Genomic DNA, 17618 nt, shown 5'->3' with positions numbered 1-17618 from the left:
GCAGCTGGATCAGAAAGGGAGCAGCTTCTTAACCTGCTGTGGAGCAGCAGGATCCCAAAGCAGAGCTTTAATGTACATGCAGACCATCTATGGATCTTATTATAATTTGGATGCCAGGTGCCATTTCAGTAGGTCCAGGAGGGACTGGGATTCTACATCTTTAACAAGTTCTTGGGTGGTATTGTGTTGTTGGGTCTATGAACCACATACTGAATAACAAGAATGAAAAGGGGAAAGAGAATCTTAACAGAACTGAAAACTCTGGAGCAAGACAATGAACTCAAAGCTCAGCAATCAAAGTGGTCAAGAAAACAATTTTAGGGCCTGGTGTGGTGGCCTAGCGGATAAAGTCCTTGCCTCACACAAACCAGTATCCCATATGGGTACCAGATCTAATGCTGGCAACCCCACTTCCCATCCAGCTCCCTGCTTGTGGCCTGAGAAAGCAGTTGAGGATGGTCCAAAGCTTTGGGACCCTGAAAGAGACCTAGAAAAAGTTGCTGGCTCCTGGCTTTGGATCGGTGCAGTTCTGGCCATTGCAGTCAGATGGGGAGTGAATCGTTGGACGGAAGATCTTCCTCTCTGTCTCTCTTCCTCTCTGTATACCTGAGTTTTCAATAAAAATAAGATAAGTCTTTTTAAAAAAAGAAAGAAAACAATTTTACAGATTAACATGAAGAGTAGGCACTTATAGTAAGAGGGAAGTTTCAGAAATGGACAGGGAGAGATGGGAAAGCACAGTGGGTATAGGAGCAGTTCAAGCCTGGAGCACATGAACACTGAAGACTAAGGCTTAAGGCCTGAAGTATATACTCACCATATGGAAATCAGACCAGGACTGACAAACCATCAGCTGGAGCGCCTTAGAGAACAGGGGTCTACTACGTTGGAAAAAGGAGAGGCAGAAGATGAGCAATTCAACAATTCCCATTTTAAGGGATTAAAGCAGCTCATGGAAATGCCTATTATGAAAGAATGATGCCTATAGCTCTAAATTTTTTGCATCAAAATAAACAGCTTTTGATTTCATTTCCCATGAACTTTCTGAACATTGTATGTGCTGAGAGTAGGAGAAGGATGTAATAGATTAGTGGGAGTACCAATTTCAGAGAGAAATGATACATTCTTCTATTGTCAAGGAGCTCCTATAACTCTAAGCAGGTAGCCATGATTGGCAGATTCCCACGGGACATCTTGAAAAGAGATGAAAATGGTTTGTAGTCAGTCTTGTGACATACAAGAACCATATAAATGCACCTCCCAAGGTCACTGAGGGTACTTGAAAACAATTTTCCTTACACAATCGAAGTATTCTATGCAGATTAAAATCCCACATTGTTGATATCCGAATGAACAAGCTACCCTCTCTGACAGCATGCAGGAGGTAGAGCCAGAAGCAGTTCCAGGGGGTGAGTGGAGCTGAAACTGGGTCTGCACGAACCTCTCTTCCCTTCCCTCTTCTGCTCTGGCCTCAGCACCTGCCAGCCTTGATAACACAGTGATGAGATGCAGGACCCTGCACCTGCATCCCAGTAATGAGAAAAGCCTGTGCTACCCAGATCAGTGTCAGTGCTAGGAGACTCTGTCCTCTGAACTCTGCTGCTTGGCAGACAGCACATGGCTTGAGATGGGAAGCAGGTCGATGCCATCTGTCTGTGCCTGCACCTGCCAGGCCCTGCCTGCCTAGAGGCCTTCTTGCTCCCCTTGGCCTCACAGATAGATTTCCCCTGGGTCTCTCGGTTTCATCAGCAAACAGCACAGAAGTGATCAGAGAAGCTGGACAGAGGGGAGCAGTGAGGCAGGGGGCCAGCTGAGTGCTCTTGGGACAAGCCTCACAGTGGAGGGAGAAGGAGCAGGCAGCTCCTCCCTCTTTCCTAAGAGAGCTGGGGCATGACAAAAACAGGTGAGATGTAAGGAGGTCTCTGAGGGTACCAGAAACTGCCAGGCCTCTCGGGGTGTGGAGTATGACTCCACAGAGACTACCCTGCCGCCAGTGCTGGATTCCTCCAACCTACAGAAATTGGGACTTCCGGGGATATTTCCAGTTGTAGGACTGACAGGGTTCCAGCTCCCCATCATATAAGAGATTTGCCATAGTGTCTTGGCCCCCTGGTACAGGCCGACTTTCCCAAAGGCCCGATGCTGTCAGCAGACCAGTGCTCAAGTCACAGCTGGCTCTGGCATAGAGCATATAATTACCCTGGGGATGGCCCCACTCTTCAGTGTTAAAAAGCTATGGTTTGAGGCTTATCCGGGTCTTTAAATATGGATGAGATGCCTTTGAATAGGTTTCCAAGTCCACAGACTACAAAAGTCCAAAGATCTCCCTGAGATTCTTCCTGGTCTCTGAAGGAACGGATGGTGAGACTTTTGGCAAGGCTGAGCTCTCCAGTGTTTGAGGTTCCTTTGCCTCTTGGATCCCATGTCCCTCGAGTGTTGTCTCTGTGCTGTTCTCAGCATACAAATCATCCACAAAAATCATCCACCTCCAACAACAACAGAGGTGCTCTTAGGGAGCATTGTGTTTTGAGCAGTAAGTACTGACGATCCTGAAAAAGCCACCACCAGCACACAGGCATCTGCCATTTTACAAATTCTCTCTGCTTCCCCCTCCTTCCTCTCACCCTGTGATTCTGAGGGCTGCCACCGCCCCTTCTATTTCGCAGGTCTGTCTCCTCTTTGCCGCAGCCAGGTGCCATGTGATTCCCATAAGCTCCATCAAAGACTGCACTCTTGTGAAATTTTCCTACCAGCTATTATGACAATATTGATTTTGCCACTTTGTTTTCTCATAGTTGGGTAGGCTTTGGGGGTCTGTGTTTTTTTTCACAGTTGAGGAAATTGAGACTCAGTCAGTTGAGTAGTAAGTTTCTAGCATGAACAGTGTACCAGAAAGATTGCAAGTTTGGAGGGTCAGACAGAATTGGTCTGAATATCAACTCTGCAGCTTACTTATGTATGCCTACAGGCAAATTAATCTCTCTGAGCTCCGGTTTCCTGTCTGTAATTCCTACCTAGCCAGCTATTTGGGAAGAACAGGTAAGATAACACATATGAGACTGTCTAGTATAATGCTTGGCATAGAAAAGGAGCTTGGTCCATGGCCTGGGATAACACTCTCCAATGGGAGATAACTACTATACAATTTATGGTTTTTTAAATCGTGGGGATTGAACAACACATATGGAATGAGTGAGGCTGATGATAAGAAAGGGAAAGTTCCATCCAAGGGAATTCTTGGACACAGATGGAACTGTGTGGAATGACATTTTCAGGAAGCTACAGATCTGTTCTTGCTGACTTTGCATTGACCGCTTCCACACACCCAGATGATCTAGGATAATGGCCATTGCTTAAAGCCAACTGTTCATGGACTTCAGTCACATCTATGCCAGCCGCACCTAGAATAAAGTTTATTCCAACAACGCGGCTACAGCCCAGCCTAGGAGACACCCAGATGGCACTGGCCAGCCTAAGACATCAAACCGTGAGCCCCATAAGGACAGAAGCTTTGAGTCCATCTCTTTGGTCACTGATTGAATGGACATCCATCAGTGGGTGCAGATTATAGAATCCCTTGAGGGTCCTCCCATGTAAGTCAGGTTTTAAAGGCAATGGGGACACATGACAGGATCTTGAGCAGGGAAGTAGAAGGGCTTTTGTTTCTGCTTTCTCTGAGGAACCTGTGCCAGTGGGTAGTTTCTGTCTGAGAAAGCGGGGAACTGTGTCTGCTCCCTACATTCCTGGTGGGTGGACGGCTCCTGCCCAGGGAGATATTTCTCTACAGTTCTCTCTAAAGGGTAGAGACACCATGGGGAATATGTTCCAGACAGGCTGCTAAATTTAGTCCTCTGGCATTTACAAAAGCAAAATCAAGCCTTGGTATTTTAGCCTAAAATTATGCCCTAGCTTGTATAGGTGTATGAGCCTCCAATGTGGCTATGGCATGAGACATCCCTTCAAAGGTGACTCTTTTGGGCTTACAGTTACTAATCCGGAGTAGAAAGTTGGGTGAACCATTCCCACTGGTGGTGCGTGGTGGCTTGTCAGAGCAGCCAGTTGGTGTGCAGACCCATGTATATAGCAGAGGCGAGAACAGAGGCCAGCCCTTCTGGAGTCCATGCCCTAGAGCTCTCCCCCAGTGAAATCAGCCACACGCTATAGACACAGAGCAAGGGATTATCATGTCTTAGTCGGAAAACAAAAGATAAGGTGTCAGATTTGTTGCTATAAACCAAACTGCTTATGCATATATCACAGCCCTAGAGCATCAGTAAAACTCAAGAAAAACTTGGGCTGCCCTGGAGCCCAAGGGATATTATCAGGGGAAGCAACCCCTGCTAATTTCTGGTGATCTTTCAGCCAGAGAAAGTTCGCCTGACCAAGGACGGTGCCAGACTGGAGCACTAACAGCAGTACTGAGCAGGGGTGTGTACGTTTGCTTCTCTCAGTCAGCGATCCCACTCACGTTCCCTCCTTCAAGAAAAAGGCAAAAGTATTTGTTTCCGTTGACAGACTTGATAGTATTTTCGATTGCATCGCTATCATAATCCCCTTTATACAAGCATATAGATAAACTTTTAAATATGTGTAATATATATTTAATGTGAATATATATAGTATATATTTAATATGAATTTGACCTGAAAGGAACTAGACAAAGAGAGCACGTGACATATATGTGTGACAGAGAAATCTCCCACCCACTAGTTGACTCCCCAAACACCTACAACTAGCTGAGAATAAGCAGGTAGAATCTGGGATCACAGAACCGACACTGGGTCTCCATGTGGGTGGGAGAAGTCCAAACTCTCACCCGTGGCTTTACCTGCAACAGCAGGAACCTGGAATGAAAAGCAGAGACAGGACCAGCGCCCACAGGTCTGGGATGCAGATATCTGCAGTGGTATCTTAATCACTGTGCCAAACGCCAATCCCCAATGCTATATAATTCTTAATGATATTTTAATGGGGGTGTTTTATCTTGTTTAATGGTGCTGTTTGGAGTTTTCTGGTTGGGTCTAAAGACTATGGAATGTTTTGACCTATCATCACACCAAACCCTAGAACCAAGAAGCTCCTAGGAGGCAGGTCAGAGAATCCTGCTATCCAGGGCCGTCCCAAAGTTTCTCTCCTAAGGGAGTAAACATGGGAGAAGAGAGAGAGGAACCCATGGCTCCTTGAGGACCTAAGCCAGGATTTCCCACACTAACCACATTGAGCATATTGTCCTCGAGTCTCAGGAAATCAGAGCCAAACATTACATTGCAAAATTGAGGTTGCATGTAAGGGTCTCATCTCTGGATTTCTCCAAGATGGTGAAGTGATTACAGCCTGTGGGAAAAGGCAACTACTGTTCTGGGCAAGGTTTGCCAGGCAGAGAGAGGGATTTTATGTTATATAGGAGAAGTGAATTTTAATCAGTTCCTCCAGAGCTTATTAACTTCTATTAGACTGAAAAGATGACTTAAAGATGGCTTGCACCCCTCAGCAACCACTGCGAAGGTGTAGAAACACACATTCACTGTGATGATACGGGATGGTCCAGGTGATGACACAGGTGTTTCCAAGGTGCCAAATGAGTCTCGAGTAAGGGCACCCTATGCTGTGGTTAGGATGGCATCTGTGGAGGTGGAAACACTTGGACTCATTTCTAAGGATGAGTAAGACTAAGTGAAGAAGAGGATGGAGTGACATGAAAGAGAGAGAAATGCAATGAAGGCAGAGGGAATAAAATATTCAGTCATACAGCAAAGAACAGCAAGGGATTGGCGAGAAAATCTGGTAGCTAAAGGCACAAGTGTGGGAGCATGTGGCAAACATTCAGTCATTTCAGAGAAAGGCAGTGACAACATCGGTCTACTGATTTTAGAAGACAGCAGAATCAGATAACCACAGACCAACCCTGCTGTCGAGTAAGAGAGAATCTGCACTTGTGCTAGCAGTGCATGACATGCAAGAAATATTTGAGAGATCATCAGGCATTGAAGATGTGGATTATTTCTTTTAACGGATGGAACAACCATACCTGATACTATGAAATACTCCCTTTTATAACCCAAATATTTCTCACATTCCCAGTGTAGTAACTGCTTCTTCCCACTGGGCTGTGGCCTCTTCACAGTCCCAGAGAAATCAAGAGTCAAGGCCCTCTCTGCCCTCCAAATAATACCCCTGCTTTACTCTTGGGGGCCTGATGTGTGGTTCTGATTTCCTGTCACTCCAGTAAAATGTGTAAAGTCTGGTTGGTATGGGAAACCCTGACTTAGACTCCTCTCCCAGGTCCTGTGCCCCACATTTGGTTTCTTAGCAGAGATCTTTTCTATCTCAGATGAGCACCCCCACTGGTTCCCTCACAGTGGGCGGGGGCAGGATTACACCAGACTATCAATAACACTAAATTAGGGTGCAAAGGCCCTGGGTAGTGTATGTCTGCTAAGTTCTGAACATAACGCAGACCAAATCCTCATCCTCAGTGGGCATCTGTTTGCTCATCTGTCAGTAGAGCTAATAATACTTGCGTTGTGTGATTTTCACTGGAATCTGGTGGATCTGTGCCTGGCAAAGGCTTTGTGGTTAAACAGTAGGTTTGGTTCCCATCCTGGGAACAATGGGAAGGATTTTCTTTCCTTTAATTTTATTTGGAAGAGCAAGCAAAAGAAAACAAATGCACGAGCAAGAGGAGAGAGCTCTTCCACCCATCCACTGGTTCACTCTCTAGAGTCCCACCAGATCCAGGGTTGGGCAAGGCTAAAGCCAGGAGCCCAGAATTCAGTTCAGTTCAGGTCTCCCGCATGGATGGCAGGGGCCCGGGTAACTGAGGCATCACCTGCTGCCTCCCAGGGTGCACGTTAGCAGAAAGACAGACAGGAAGCTGAGGAGCTGAGACTCAAACTGGGCTCTCTGGAAGTGACGTGACATGCTGAGCACATCTTAGCTCCTGTGCCAATTCAACAGCCTTCTCTCTCATGCTTGGGAGACTTGAACTGAAGGTGAGGGTGTGCGGGTGAAGCACCTGACAGAAAGAGATACCTTTCATCTACTGGTTCAAATCCCAAATGGCTGCAATGACCGAACTGGGATGATCTGAAGCCAGGAAACAAGAGCTTCCTCCCATCTCTCACATGGATACAGGGGCCCAAGGACGGGAGCCATTCTCTGCTGCTTTCTCTACTGCTTTCTCAGGGAGCTGGATCAGAAGTGGAGTAGTCAGGACTTGAACCAACACCCATATGGGATGTCTCTACTGCAGGTGGCAGTTTTGCTCACTATGGCATGGCGCTGGCTGCTCCTGAACTTTTAAATTTCCTTCATCTCCTGACAAGGGAAAAAAACAAGGGATTTGTTTTTACAACTCTATCAATTTCCATTCCTGAAGATGAGACCACAAGATTTTGAGTTTATCTTCCCTGATTGTGGGGAGGGGGTCCATCCTGGGCCACCTGAAACGTGTCTGCCTGCATTCATTTTATGTTGTTAGAATGTCGGAGACTAGGTCATCTCTAAGGGACAGAAAGTCATTTCTCACAATTCTGGAGGCTGGGAAGTGGAAAGATCTTGATCTGCCATTTCGGGCCATGGCGGAAGGCAGAATGCATGTGTGAGAGAAGAAACTCTTGCTTTAATCAGGAACCCACTCCAATCTACTATGATAATGGCACCAATCCGTTCATGAGGATACACTCCTTATGAATTAACACCTCATTAAGATTCCACCTCCCAACACTTGCTTTGGTGATTCAATTTCCCACTTATTAACTTGGCCCCCCAACTTTCCCCCCCATATTCAAACCACAGCAAGGATGCAGGGTTGCCCTCATGCAGAAATCGAGACTGTTCATTATAGCTCATTACAAAGCTGGTTCTATCTGATGCTAATTGAAGCCTCGGGCTAGCAGCTGCTCATCTCCGCCCAGGAGGCAAGGCTTCATTGGAGGGTGCTGAGCTGTAAATCAGCAGCCCTGAGGAACTTAGTATAGTTCCTCACTGAGAATGCAACAGGGAGTGGGTTTCTGAGAACATGCTGGGGAACTGAGGTTCTCTTAACCCAACAGGAGGAGGAAACTCGGGGCAGGTAATGTGATTAAGTGGGCCAAGCTGCCACTTGGAACGTCAGAATCCTTTGTTTGAGTGACAGTACAAGTCCTGGCTACTCCGCTCTGATCCAGTTAATGCACCTGGGAGGCACTGGAAGATGGCCCAAGCACCTGGGCCCCTGCCACCCATGTAGAAGACTCCATGTTCCTGATGCAAGTCTGACCCAGCCCCAGACACTGCAGGCATTTGGGGACACCGCTCTCTCTCTTTCTCTCTCTCTCCGTGACCTTGAGTTTCAACTATAAATAATGAATCTTTTAAAGAAAAAGGCGACAAAGCCAAGTCAGAAGATGACAAATTGTGTGGAAAGGTCACTGGAATGGGTGTGTTGGGGAATGTGGGTTTCTGTCCCTCACAACCATGCTTGATGAGTGTCAGATCTGTCTTCTGTAAACTGAGCAATTTGTTGTGTGAAGTCAGAAACTCCCAAACAGGAATTCCTGGATCTCAGGGTGCCTCCAGGGCCATCATGAGGGAGGACCACAAGCCAGGCAGGCAGGGCAGCAGGGTTTCCAGGCATCGTTCAGTCAGAGCACTCCTCTTTTATCTGGGATATGCATGGATTCTTCATGGAGTTCTATCAAAGACAGGGCTTCTCAGCTTGAAAAGTTCACTAGCTTGGAACTCAAGTCTCATAACCTAACTTTCATGTTGATTTCTGTGGTTCTCTTGAGTTGGACTTGCTCAGCCATGAGCCAGTGCTCCTCCACTGCCTCCTCCAAACAGGTGGGTCTTCCCCAGGGCCACTGCCTCACACCATATTGTCAGAAGCATTTTCTCAAGGAAGATTTAGGGTGCACAGGAATTTCTTCTTAGGACCCCAGTGCCTTCCACATTGTAGACAATTACTAAAAGGTCCAGAGTCACTCCACTCTAAAGTAAATAGACTCTCACAAGGTTGTGCTCTCACATCATTCACTGAAATATTGCAGCCTGTTGAGCCTCATCTATGGAGGAGAAGAACGTGAGGAAGCCTCTGGGGACCTGGGCATGGAGTGCTACCAGGCTACTGTCTTTAAGCCCTGAGCTGAAGCTCCAGCACTTCTAATGGCAATGAGAGGTAGGAATACAGAGTGGGTGATCCCCGCGGGTGCATAGATAGCTATTTAGCCTGTTGTTAATTTGGGTTTTAGAATCTCCCAATCTTCTGTCACATGCTTTATTCTCATTCAAAAATAGATAGCTATTTAAGAGACGCAGTCTCCTGAATTTCTGCAGTAATTAGTGGCAGCAGGAGGTGAGAGTATTATGTGATTTCCAGGAGATATCTCTATAGATCCCAAGCAGCTCTTCTCAGCTTTTCTTTCTAACGCAAAGCAACGTATTAGATACTGGACGTAACAATGTGGCACGGTGGAAAGAAAATGTGCAGCAAAAATGAAGACATCAGTCTGGGCTCAGTTTGTGCACTGGGCACCTGAGTGACCATGAGAGGCCATTTCCAGCTCCACCACCACTGCAAGTGCCCTTGTGTCTTTTGCTGCGTCTGTCATGCTGTTTTTCAAGACTCACAGTCCTGATACAATGGATATGACCAACTGAACTTATGTCACATTTCTTTCTCTTTTTTGTGCACATTGTTGAGGACAATTCAATAGCCTCTCACTTCCAAAGTGAAAGTTGCCAATGGCAAGGAGAGCCCAAAATTATCCTCAGTCAAGATTCCACTAAATAATGGAAAGGTTCAGTACACACAGTCATTTGGGATCTGCAGAGGCAACTCCCAGATTATTAGCGAGGTTTTCCCTCTTCCTCCTGGCACAGAGCTAGTTGGCATTCCCAGCCTCTCTTGTGTTTATGTGTGGCCATGCCACTAAACTCCAATCAGTGACCATGAGTACAGTGATGCGATTCCCTGGGCTTCTCCCACCACACTCTTCAATGCTCCTTTCCCTGATAGGCTGCAGGGCAATCTTGGGCAAAAGATGCCTGATCTATGAGATGCAAGGAGTCTAGGTGCCCTCACAACATCCAAAAGAGGTGCTTGTTGGGACATTTACCTGCTCCTAGCTAGCATTGGTTTAAATGAATACAGGGTGCTATTGGGAAGAGGGTTGAGGTAGAGAGTAAAAAAGATGACGCATATCCCAAGATGCAGTCTATAAGACGTTATGGTCAGACTCCAGCAGGCCCTGAATGTCTATATATCTCACACAAAAAGTTGAGATTCCTTTGCTTTTTGATTTGTCATAAGTGTTATCAGCAGGTCATTGGTGCTTTCTGAGTTTGAGGTAACCTGTGCTGGAATTGAGGTGGGAGAGTTCAGGAAACTGTTCTACCAGGATTTGCTTTCCATAGGTAAGCCAGAAGATCAGCAATATACCCATACAATTCAGTGGCTTGGGATGCCATAGCAAGAATAAAAGCAAGCTCCTGGTTATTAAGGTGAAATTCAAGAGTCTGTCAATGTCTGCCTGTCCGCATGGACCTGGGCATTCCCATAACCCTTGAACTTGCATCATCTCAGTACACGTCATTTCTGCTTCTTTATCGGAGTTCTAGAAGGAACACTACCGAGATGCCGGGGGGAGTCTTATTTCTGCCACAAATGGTTGGTTGCATCAAATCCAGGGATATAAAATGAAGGTTTTATTTGACTAGTTGCTTTCTCAATAATATTTTCCTTCTTTCCCATTCTTCACAGACTAAAGCATCCCTGTCTTAGAGGAGCATGAATTCATGTGGAAGCATTTTGAACCTCTTATTGTGCAGAGCTTGGTGAGCTAGCCAATGCATGCGTGTGCCAATTATTTTGGAGAGGAATAACGATGTGTATACATTCCACAAGACCATCAAAACCACACCTCCAGGTCCTATTAAGGGTGCTGTTGGCAGGCTTTTCTTGCTGAACTCTTTTTGTGCTCTGAGCATCTCTTTGCTTCAACTGAGCTTGTGTTTTCCTGAAGGGTATGGATAGCCTCACAAGGGAGCAGTTAGAGGCTTCAGCTGCCAGCTGGGGATGGGAAGGAAGCTGAGAAGTTTGCTGAGTGTAGTAGCCTTTCACAGAGCTGCCTTCCCAGGCTATCCAACTGGGTATGGGACAGGGTGGTACTCCTCTCCCAGATACTGGGCTTTCCTTGTCTAAGATAAACCCAAGTGGTCCTGGAAGGCCCAATGGAGACTAATCTGACTTGAGGCAAAGAACCTACAGTTTATTTAAGTCTTTGCCTCAGGACTTCCCCTTCTGGACTGCAGCAGTTGGCTTCTGAGCAGCCTCTTTGTTCATCACTGTCTCAGCCCTTTGCTTCTCCCGCCTCACTGAGGCATTGTTCAGCTTCTTCATCAGTATCAGAGTTGCTTTGTCACAGGAGACCACTTGAGAACCAGAAGCCCTGTGTTAGGAATGTCTGAACCTTGGAAAGGCAGGAAACAGCTTCAAATTTGTTTCACAACAGCTTTCTGGGGCTGGCATTTGACACAGCGGTTCAGACATGACTTGGGCGGCTGCATCTCACAGCAGAGTCCCTGTGTCAAGTCCTATCTCCACTTCTGTTCCAGCTTCCTAATAAAGTGCAGCTTGGGGAGCGGTAAGTGACACCACCCAGTTGGGTTCTTGCCACCCACATGGCAGACTTGGCTGGAGTTCCTAACTCTTCATCTCAGTCTGGCCAGGCCCTGGCAATTGTGGGAATTCAGAGAGGGAACCAACAGATGGAAATTCCCCTCTTTCTCTCTGTCTTTCAAAAATGAAATAAAAAGTTAAAACACGTTTCTAAAGGGATGACATTCTGGTACAGCAGACGAAGTTGCTGCCTTAAATGCTGATATTCCATAAGGACAATGGTTTGAGTCCCTGCTCGGCTCCCTGCTAAAGCACCTTGCAATGCAATGAGTACTGGCCAGTCTTGGACCCCTGCCACTCACATGCAAGACCAAGGTAGAGTTCTAGGCTCCTGGCTTTGGTCAGGTCCTGCTCTGACTGTTGCAGCTATTTGGAGAGTGAGCTAGCAGATGGAAGAGTCTCTGCCTATCTCTGTCTCTCCCTCTCTCTTATTCTACATTTCACATAAATAAATACATTTAGATTTATTCATTTATTTTAAAGGCATAGTTACAGAGAGAAGAGAGAAGAGAGAGAGAGAGAGAGAGAGAGAGAGAGAGAGAGAGAGAGAGAATGAGTTCCATCTGCTGGTTTACCCCCTATATGTATAATAGCTGGGCAAGCTAGACCAGGTTGAAGCCAAGAGCCTGGGACTCCATCCGGGTGTTCCATGTAGGTGACCAACGAATAAGCACTAGGTCCATCTTCTGCTACTTTTCTAGGCACATTAGCAGGAAGCTAGATCAGAAGTAGAATGGTTACCACATTCAATGCCTATTCTCAGGCAGCAGCTTTACCCACTGTGCCACAGTGCCAGCCCCAATAAATAAATCTTCCAAAAAATTACTTAAAAGAAACCTCCTGTTTGCAGAGAAATCATCAGTGTGTGATGGGGGCTTGCAGGGAGCTGTGGGGAAAAGGGTAGAGAAAGTGGAGGTTAGGACATGTATTCAACTGCCTTGACAAGAGAGGCTTACAACAAAGGAATAGAGTCGATTCATTCTCTCACAGCTGTGGAGCCTAGAAGTCCAAAATTGAAGTCCTGACAAAGCTATGCTGTCTCCAGAGATTATTGGGAGGGGTGTTGGGGGAAGTCCCTTCTTGCCTCTTCCTGGCTTCTGCTGGTTGCTGGATGCTCTTTGAATGTTTCAGTTCTTTCTGCTCCAGCCATCCTATGGTGCTATCCAGTGTGTCTGTCATCAGGACATCAGTCCAAGTGCCTGCCCGTAATGGGCCCAATGTAGCCCCCATCCTGACTTGAGTACATTCACAAAGGCCTTCCTTCTAAATAATGTTACATTCTGGAATAGCCAGGGCCAAGACTTAAACATACCTTTTTAGCAGACACAAATCAATTACAATAGAAATGAATCTACTTAAGTAGAGTTCCTACCACTTAAAACTTTTGAATGTGCTAGGAACCTGACTCTGATCTTTCTGTATCACACAGACCTTAGCAACATTAGTTGGCCTGTGCCAACTCTCCATATCCCATTCCCAAGGGGTCATTCAGAGTGAATCAAGAGGTGGGAGAGGGGGTGAAGATGCATTCCTTCTTGCTGAAACAAATTGTTCCAAGTAGAGAATGGAGATTTTCAAGGCTTTGGCCCTGCTCTGTATGGTTTTACTCTGGTGGACATGTGTCTTTGTACTTCTGTCCCCACCCACAGATTTTACAACATCATTGGGTAGCAATTATGTGTTGTTGTGGGCTTATCAATTGTAACAAATATATCACTCTCCTGCGGGGGGGATAGTGATAGTGGGGGACGCAGTGCATGTCTGGGGGCAAGCGGTACATGGGAACACTCTACCTTCTGCTCTGAACAAATTAGTGTCCACTGAAGCAAACAACCTAAAGGTGAATATTGGCCTCTTCCATGAATTCGTTTCCATTCATTTTCCATCCCTTGGAAAACTGCTTGTCATTAAATACACTTCAGAAGATGCACTACTCCTTAAAGACGGGAGCCACAGCTTGAATGTTCTGCGCATCTTAAGCCCAGAACTTAGCACTAAATGGACATAGTCAGTTCTTCATTCATGTTTGATTTAAAAAAATAGAGGTTTATCTTCAAGTCTTTCCACTCTGCTCCTGTTGTTTCTATAAAGTCATGCTCTACCCCGAGTACCTCTTATGAATAAAGGAGGAGAACTCAAGTCTTCAAGTCATACCTCTTGGCCTTCCTGAGTCATGTGAGACTGTGGGAGGACATAACTAGAGTCTGGGCCCCTGTGGTCAATGCCATGTTGCATCTCTTGAGTTTGCACTTCTCTACACAGACCTTCAGTCACATTGTGTATCAGCCCTCATACTGGGAAGCAACAGAGCCAGTGAGTGCCATCCAGGGCAGCCCAGGAGATGTGTGTCTTTCACCCAAATCAAGAGCTCCCTGTGGCCATCAGCCCTTTGATATGGCCAAAGGCTGTGGCGTGGGGTGATAGGGTGTGCAGGGTATTGCAGCTTGCTTATATTTAAAAAACATGAAATGAAACTTGTGATGGCAATTATGTCTAACCACTGGGATAGTTTTAGTGGAGACAGTAGGTTCTCTGCACAGCAGTTTGCATCTTAGTCCTCTCAACTTGAGACATTTCTAGTTGCACCAAGTGCTCAGTTCCTAAACAATTCCCCAAAGCAAAGACTACAACTACAGTAAACATGTTCAGAGTTCTCAGAGAGGCTGAATGGGGCCAGGAGAATGGAGCCACAGGGTTTCCCTCCTGCATGTGGCTTGGGCTGTGTGGGATCCTGTTCTGTTCTTGGGCCTGCCGTTATGTTTGGCTTTTCTACCTGGAGAAACACATTTGCACTAGCGCAGAGACACTCTTTTCTCCAAGCCTTCTCCAGCACTCAAACCTGCTGAGACATCCAGGGAAAAATATTCTCTTGGAAATGGGAGAGGGTGCAGGCAGCGATGTCTGATTCAAGCCGACTGAGCTTTCCCAGACTGCAGGAGCTATGTGAGCAGCAGTGGAGACCTTCTGCTCATATTGAATTAATTCCTGCCCCATGGTCCATCTTACAGCCCAGTGTGGAAAAGTTGTCCAAAGGACATGATAAATACCCCAAGAATTATTGTAGGAAGCAGTGGTGACTGTGGTGGTGACCTGGCGGGGGTTGGCTATGGCAGCTTGGCTGTGGGAATCAGTGCTGCAATTGAGGAGAGGATCCAGTGTGGATGGCAGCACCTTTAGTTTTCTCTTTTTCTTTAATATTCACTTAATTATTTAAGAGTCAGAGTTACAAAGAAAGAGAGCTACTATCCACTTGATCACTCCCCAGATGATTTCACTGGCCAGCACTGAACCAGGCTGAAGCCAGGAACCAGGAACTTCATCCAAGTCTCCAACATGGATATCAGGAGCCCCAACACTTAGTGTCCAGTGTCACAGGCAGAGATCTACCCACTCCACCACAATGCCAGCCTCCTGCAGTTAGCTCTCAGGTGTTGACAGTGATGTATTACTTGGAGAGCCTGGAGGACATTCTCAGTCATGTGACCAAGTGGGCATTGTAAACGCTATGTTAAAGACAGACACATCGGCTATGTACAGACATCCCTGTTTTGAGGAGGGGAAGACATGGAACCTTTGACAAAGAACAATTCAAGAAGAGCAATGTGTGCCATCTTTGTGTGGTTGACTTAGCTGTGGCCACATCAGTGCTAATGAAAAGTCATTTTCTCTCTTTCCCTGGTCTTTGTTCTTTTTTTACATCTATCCAGTTTCTTCTTTCTACATTTGCTTTTTTTCTACTTTTCAAGGCCAAAGCAGTTTTGACCCAATTTGTTCCCCATGACTCACGTTAGGTCCTTTCTGTTCAATTCTACAAATATTTACTGAATGAGGCAGTCCTGCACCTGGATCCAGAAAACACTCGAGAGTCAGACATGGTTATTGTTCCCAGGAGGACTGTGATTTGCATAGGATGCAGGTCAGATGAGACGAGTTCCCATGTATCATTCTCTCACACACAGAGAGACTCTCCCTGTTAAAGGGTTAGCACCTCTGAAACCACTCAGGAAAGAGCAGGGATGAGCCAGGAGTTGGCCGTTGGTCTACTCAGCAGTCCTCGGGCGATGGCAGAGGAGAGGGTGGGAGGTGGCTGCATCTGCTCTGCTTGTTCTGGGCCTTTTTGTTTCCATTATAATCCACCACTGTGTGTGGTTGTGGCTTAGACTGTTCCCCCCGCCCCAACACATGCTGAGTCCCTAACCTCAGCTACCTACACATACAATATTACTTGGAAATTGGATCTTTGCAGAAGTACCCAAGGCAAGAGGGATTCATCCTGGTGACAGTGGACTCTGACTCAATGATTGGCGTCCTACTGAGGACAGGAGACCTGGGACACTGCAACATACAGGAGGGGAAGACTGCATGCAATACAGCAGAGAGGGAATCACCATGCCCTGAGCCAAGGCCAAGTGCTGCCAGCAACCAGGAGAAGCTAGGAAGAGGCAAGAAGATGCTGTCCTCTAGAGCTTGGAGAAAGATCATAGCCTGGCTGACACCTTGATTTTGGATATGTAGACCCTACAACGGTGATATGGTATACTTTATGTTGTGATATTTTATGATGGCAGCTCCCAGAAACGGATCTAGCAGGCACTGACTGCACAGAATGGAAACTTGAAACTCCAGCTAAGTGCTGTTCTCCACCTAGGATCCTCTTTGGTCCCCTCCGGTACCCTCTCTGCTTCCCTTGTCCTCAGGACTGTCTCTCTGAGAATCAATCCTTTGCTGACTCTTCAAGTGTCCAAGAGTGGTCTACAGTAACATCCTTGCCCAGTACCACAGGGAACATCCTTGCCCCGGACTACAGGGCGCGTCCTTCCCCAGGTCTATAGGGTGTGTCCTTCCCCAGGACCTGCCACTTCCCCCAGCAGCCATCACTGCAAATTTGATTATTCACTGTCAAGTGATGTCCTGGGAGGGGTCTGAGCATCAGCAAAGGTGTTACAAGCTGCTCCTGCTGCTGTTTCGAAATGGTGGGGAGTATGTGCATGTCACGGGGGGCTATAGGCAAGGCTAGTAGGGAGCATGTGCACGTCACAGGGAGGCTGTGGGGCAGGGATGGTGACCAGTGTGTGCATGTCACATGGGACCTCTTTGGGAAGCCCGCACTACTGTCTATGGGAAAACGCTTCTCCCTATACCCACAACACGGACACATGCGTATACACCATCAGCAATGTTTAGAAGGCCTGGATTCTTAGTTAATTGTCATAAATTTTTGCTTTTGGATTGTGATTGAATTCTGTATGCAGCACCATCTCTTGTCTGAAGCCTTGCTTCTAGTACCAGGTGGAAAATTCTATGAAACAAAGAACAGTGGTGACAGGTTTGGAATGTGATGTCCTGTGAGTAGAGGACTCCAAAACCCCTGCAGTGGCTGTTGTCGCTGTTCTGATTGCGTTTTCCTCCCACTCTGCAAGCATGAGCTAAGCAGATGCCCGGGGTGAAGTGCCACTGAGCGACTGATCGTATTATTGGGCGTTGTGACCTGGGAATAGACAGAAATGAAAAGAATGAAAAACATTTTTTAAAGCATAATTTCTATCTCCTCCTCCTCAGGGACGACATCCCACTCATGTCGCTGACCACAGGGTACCTATAGCATGCCTTTCTCGCAAGCTGAGGACGCCAATCCAGGGGGCTGGGCAGGTTCTGCCATGTAGGTCGACTGTGCCAAGCTGTGCTAAAGAAGCAGTCGGCTTCCCTCCCCCAACCTGTAACTCAGCTCTGCTCAGACATCTCATTTTCTCTCCTGAGCTTTCTTGTAAACCCTTCGTTTATCTTGTTCTTTCCCTCGCTCACCAGTTGACTGGCATGTTCCTGGCATCCTGAATTTTTCACTCTGCTACGCACCCCTTTCTTGTCTACACTTAACTAGCTATTCAGTTGCTCCTAATACCAGGTAATTTGGGTTTTGACTGTAGAGCATTAGATGAATCTAAAGATGTCAGTTTGTAGC

The sequence above is a fragment of the Ochotona princeps genome, chromosome 2, assembly GCF_030435755.1.
Source record: "Ochotona princeps isolate mOchPri1 chromosome 2, mOchPri1.hap1, whole genome shotgun sequence".
NCBI lineage: Eukaryota > Metazoa > Chordata > Mammalia > Lagomorpha > Ochotonidae > Ochotona > Ochotona princeps.
This window is presented reverse-complemented; position numbering follows the sequence as displayed.